We start from the raw sequence: 6113 nt of genomic DNA, 5'->3' as shown, positions 1-6113 counted from the left end.
ATACTGCAGGGTAAAGGATCATGAACTACATCGTCTAAAACGGTGGTATCTCTAGTCAAATCCACATCCTTTTGAATAGGTGAATAATTATTAAAATTATTTGGATTTGTATTAGAAACAACACTATCATTATAAAGCTCAATCGGAGTAACAAATTCCTGATCACTATGCCTACATATTTCATGTTCTTCATCAATACTATCCTCATCATAATCATCACTATAATAACATGAAAAAGATTGAACCTTATCAAAACAAGTAGTGTTACCAATTCTAACCTCTTCCTCTAAATTAGGCAAATATTCACTATTGGTATCAAGGGTAGAATTAGAAACCCTATTTTGGAAATTTAGATTATTTCGAGCAGCATTAGCTAACTGTTCATTTTCTGCCTCTAAACGTGCTTTAATTTCACTGAGCGTAACACTTATATGTTCACAAGTCTCATTGAATATCTTACACCGTTGTGTACTCTCTTCTCTTGAACTATCTGCATGTTCATACTCCCTTCGAATTTGTTGGTAGGTTTCTTCTAGAGATTGAACAGGTTTATAAATGTCATAATCAGGACTAGTTTTTAAGTAATTTTCCAAAAACGCATGACTAGTACTATAATATTCCTGATTTTCTTGCTCGTAAGACCAATTCGTGTGTGGATAGTAATTGGGCTCACTATGGTATGAACCATAACCTTGAAAAGGTTGGCGTTCCCAACTACTATTCCCACCATGGTCATAAAACTGATGATTTCCATATTCAAATTCAGGTCGATACTCATTGTATTGGCTTCTATCATGCCAGTTCGACATTCTTAATTGCAAGGGAATTCTACACAACCACAAACAAAGCCGACTCGACTCCACCAAAACAAACCTAAAGATTTCTAGCAAACAAAAAGCATGATGGATCCACTTAGATTGTTTCTAGACCAGCTTCTATCTTTCGAAAGGGAATTCGTTGCAATTTGAGCAAACCCCTCTGGAATCAATCCGAGTCAAAGTAAGTTGAATTGAGGCGAGGGAAGCTCAGTGGAGCTTTGATACCCAAGGCCTCACCGCTATCACAAGGCGGCGCAGTCACGCATTCAACTCACAGAAACCATCATGAACTTTGGAGTGTGCTTAAAGAGCAACCAATATTTTTCGAACGAGTTTCCTATTAAGCTCGTTACCCTATCGGTCTCGTTCTATTCCAAATTTTAAGCTTGGGTTCGCGTTAGGTTTCGTTTTCCTAAGGCGGGCAAGAAGGGAGCGGTGATGAAATCCGAACCCTTATCTTGTATTGTCCAGGCCTTGCCCTTTACTAGGAATTTAAAAACAGTCCAAATTCGTCCTCAATCAATGAATCACCTTAAGGAATACAGTAACTCGCTTACTGGAGATTCGCGAGTGTTTCGATGGACTTACCTCCCGTACCAGACGGGCGATGAACCGTTGTCGTCGACTCGGGCCACGACTCCTATGCCGTGTGCGAACCCGAGGGGCCGAGACGATATAGTAATCGTCGTCCTTCCCTGCACACAGTTTATATAATATTTTTTTTTATAATTTATAACCCTTCCGTAGGGTTTTAAAAAAATAAAGTCCAATTGTTTAAAGTCCAAAGTCCAAAATAAATAAATAAATAAAAAATTACAGTTTTCCTCACACACTCTAAAAAAAATTAAAAATTAAATCCTAAAATTGTCCTTTTTTTTCTTGTCTTTTCGCTTTTCGCTTTAAGCTTTTTCCTCACCAAGTCCTTAGTGCTCCACTTCGAACCTGTAAATCAAAGACAAAAAGACAAAGTAAAAAGGAACAAATAATTAAAAAAAAAAAATAAAATAAATAAACCTAAAATTCTACCTAAGCACAAATCCGCGTCGGCGGCGCCAAAATGATTAAAGATTTAATGTGGGTTGTAGTTGTAGTGGTAAGGGGTATCGTTCAAACTCGGACTTATGAAGGTGAAGGATTTTTAGATTTATAAAAATTATATACACAAAAATATTAACAATGGTGCAAGAGGTACTGGGGTTTAGGATTCCACCGAATTCATTTCTTAAGGTTCAAATAATGATTCTTTTAACAATTATAGCTCAGTAAATATATAAAATATATTGACTCTTATTTTGCCAAGATAAATTCTCCAAATATTAGATGTAAATGTTATGCATGAGGCATCAAATCATCTAAGCTAAGCATGCCGCATCAAATCAAATGACAACTAATTTTTTCAAATCATAATTTCAATTAAAATTAGTGCAAAAGTCATGAGAAGAATTAAATATAATTACCCAAGTGTGAAATAAGGCTTCCTCCATCACCCCAGTGTTGGGGTTTAGCTCCTCATATTAATCATAGTCTCAAAATATATTATTATTGCTCCAAAGTTGATTACAAATGAGTAAACAATGCAACAGAGAAATCGCAACAGCAGTTTCTGTTGCGAAGACGATGTTGGACTGTTACAGAGAAACAAATGGTGACGAAAAATAAAGTTCTGTGGCTGAATATGCTGTTGCGAAGATGAAGAAACTGTTGCGATTTGGATGAAGAAACCGTGGCCGATTCCTTGTTCTTCAGAGCAGCAGCAGCAGCAGTTTCTCTGTCAATTTTTCTCTCAATTCCTATGGATTCTACACTCCTCCTCTCGACCCCAAACTCTCGACAGCCCTTCTACTCGACCCAAGGAGTCCTTTTATACCCAACAGGCGCGTTTAATCTCGCCATAACTCGAGATAATCTTCATTATTGCCGCTGTCCAAAAATAGGGAATAATTGCCAAAAATAGAAGACTCTTACGTACTCTTGCTTCCTGCACACTCCCAATTGCCTTTTACACGCCTCAGCACTCGTCCAATGCTAGTATAACTCCTCCATGCACGCTATAACTCCAGTTTTGCTTGCTTACAGTGCGTGTTGCTCTGTTTTGGTTTGGTGAATCATCACGCGTTTTCCAGCCAATTCCGATCAAACCCACTGACCAAAATGTCTTCCTTAGGATATATCACATCTTCCTACCAAGTTTGAGCCATTGAATCGCACCACAACACCTTCATTTTGTCGATTGAAATTCTGCCAGTTGATGAACCAATTTTCCCGCCAAAATCGAAATTCAAATGAAGAAGAGGTGTCCTGGGGGTGCCCTTAGTAATTAGGTTACCCCTTATCCAAAAGCGAGAGTCCGAATAACACTTGTCCTCCGGGTGCCAAAATCAACTTTTCGAGCCAAATTTTCCAAAAATGTTTATTTCCTAAAAATACATAAAAACACAATATTAGTACAAAAATAGAGTTCCAACAATACTGACATTGAGGACAAATTAGACACAAAAATGTGTCTATCAAATACCCCCAAACTTATTATTTGCTAGTCCTCGAGCAAATTTATTCTTGAAAAGTGACCGAGTTAATCTCGGGTGGGTTTATCAGAGGTGTACCCACAAAAACCAATACTCCAGACCCTAACTATCTACGCAAAATCTTGGAAAGCACTAAAGAACCTCCTTGGGTGGCATACTTATTAATTATAGGAGGAAGTACCCTGATGCGAAATTCCAATTTCTGTACACGAGTTTTCACTCAAGCATACTAAAATTCATATAAGTGACAGAGCTCTACTAAGATAGTTTCACGATGGACATCATACTCGGAGTCAGACTAATCACATGAAAAGATTAAGAAGATGGAAAAAGAAAAATGTAGATGGTTGAAAAGTGAACGATGTTTCCCATATCTGTCTGAAGGCCACTGCCAGAATGAACCTATCCTAAGGGACTGAGATACCGGTCTGACTAATATCAACACAACTGGCATATACAAGGGAACCACTGATCAATAACTTAAATCTAGATCAACAAACTGGCAAATACATTAGGTTCTGGAAAACGAGTACGAAGATAGTCTCGTAAGATGGGTGAGGCATTGATGTCAAGTCCCAAGTGAGGGATATTTTTAAGAGTTAAAGAACATGGAGAATGATAATCACCCCCAAACATAGAGTTTTCGGCGTCTCTAGGTAGACTGGTCATAATCTCCCTAATTTCTAGGTCATCAGATTCCTGAAAGTGGGCGATTGATTTTTCTAAGTCAGGTTCATCCCCGCTAATCTCTACGAGTTCTTCTAAGACTATTGTTTCTAAATCGTTTGACTCGAAAACAGTACTCTCAAGATAAACTGGTTCCTCTAAACCATCATCCGTTTCGTAATCATCGTCTAAAACGGGGGTATTTCTAGTCAAATCCTCGTCCTTTTCAATAGGTAAATAATTTTTAAAATTATTTGGATTTGAACTAGAAATATCATTATAATCATCATCACCATCCTCCTCCTCATCATCATCACAATATAATTTTTGATATTCACGAATTCTCAAGCTTTGTTCCCAACTACATGGTCTATGTTTATAATATTTCTCATAGATCGTTAGAGGTGATTCCTCAATAAAAGTTGGAGTATCCATATATCGCTGCCCACGCATATATTCACCAAGAGTCATTTCCGAAGACGTCTCTTGATAACGAGAATTTCTAGACATATATTCTCGCAACGTCATCGCAGGTGGCGTCTCCTCAAAAGGATTCATCACCGAAGAAATATAAACTACAGAGGGATTCTATACAATCACAAACAAGGCCGACTCGACTCCACCAAGCAAACCTAAAGATTTCTAGCAAACAAAAAGCATGATGGCTCCACTTAGATTGTTTCTAGACCAGCTTCTATCTTTCGAAAGGGAATTCGTTGCAATTTGAGCAAACCCCTCTGGAATCAATCCGAGTCAAAGTAAGTTGAATTGAGGCGAGGGAATCTCAGTGGAGCTTTGATACCCAAGGCCTCACCGCTATCACAAGGCGGCGCAGTCACGCATTCAACTCACAGAAACCATCATGAACTTTGGAGTGTGCTTAAAGAGCAACCAATATTTTTCGAACGAGTTTCCTATTAAGCTCGTTACCCTATCGGTCTCGTTCTATTCCAAATTTTAAGCTTGGGTTCGCGTTAGGTTTCGTTTTCCTAAGGCGGGCAAGAAGGGAACGGTGATGAAATCCGAACCCTTATCTTGTTTAGGCCAGGCCTTGCCCTTTACTAGGAAAATAAAGACAGTCTGGTTCGTCCTCAAACAATTATCACCTTAAGGAAGACAGTAACCCGCTTGCAGGAGATTCGCGGGTGTTTCGATTGGACTTACCTCCCGTACCAGACGGGCGATGAACCGTTGTCGTCGACTCGGGCCACAACTCCTATGCCGTGTGTGAACCCGAGGGGCCGAGACGATATAGTAATCGTCGTCCTTCCCTGCACACAGTTTATATAATTTTTTTTATTATTTTTTTTTTAATAATAATACCCTTCCGTAGGGTTAAAAAAAACAAAGTCCAATTGTTTAAAGTCCAAAGTCCAAAATAAATAAAAAAAAATTACAGTTTTCCTCACACACTCTAAAAAAATTAAAAATTAAATCCTAAAATTGTCCTTTTTTTCTTCTCTTTTCGCTTTAAGATTTTTCCTCTCCAAGTCCTTAGTTTTCACTTTGAACCTGCAAAATAAAGACAAAAAGAAACGTAAAAAGGAACAAACAATTCTAAAAAAAATAATAAACCTAAAAAAAAAAAATTCTACCTAAGCACAAATCCGCGTCGGCGGCGCCAAAATGATTAAAGATTTAATGTGGGTTGTAGTTGTAGTGGTAAGGGGTATCGTTCAAACTCGGACTTATGAAGGTGAAGGATTTTTAGATTTATAAAAATTATATACACAAAAATATTAACAATGGTGCAAGAGGTACTGGGGTTTAGGATTCCACCGAATTCATTTCTTAAGGTTCAAATAATGATTCTTTTAACAATTATAGCTCAGTAAATATATAAAATATATTGACTCTTATTTTGCCAAGATAAATTCTCCAAATATTAGATGTAAATGTTATGCATGAGGCATCAAATCATCTAAGCTAAGCATGCCGCATCAAATCAAATGACAACTAATTTTTTCAAATCATAATTTCAATTAAAATTAGTGCAAAAGTCATGAGAAGAATTAAATATAATTACCCAAGTGTGAAATAAGGCTTCCTCCATCACCCCAGTGTTGGGGTTTAGCTCCTCATATTAATCATAGTCTCAAAATAT

The sequence above is a fragment of the Papaver somniferum genome, chromosome 10, assembly GCF_003573695.1.
Source record: "Papaver somniferum cultivar HN1 chromosome 10, ASM357369v1, whole genome shotgun sequence".
Lineage (NCBI taxonomy): Eukaryota > Viridiplantae > Streptophyta > Magnoliopsida > Ranunculales > Papaveraceae > Papaver > Papaver somniferum.
The sequence above is the reverse complement of the archived record's forward strand: the minus strand, read 5'-3'. Positions refer to the sequence as shown.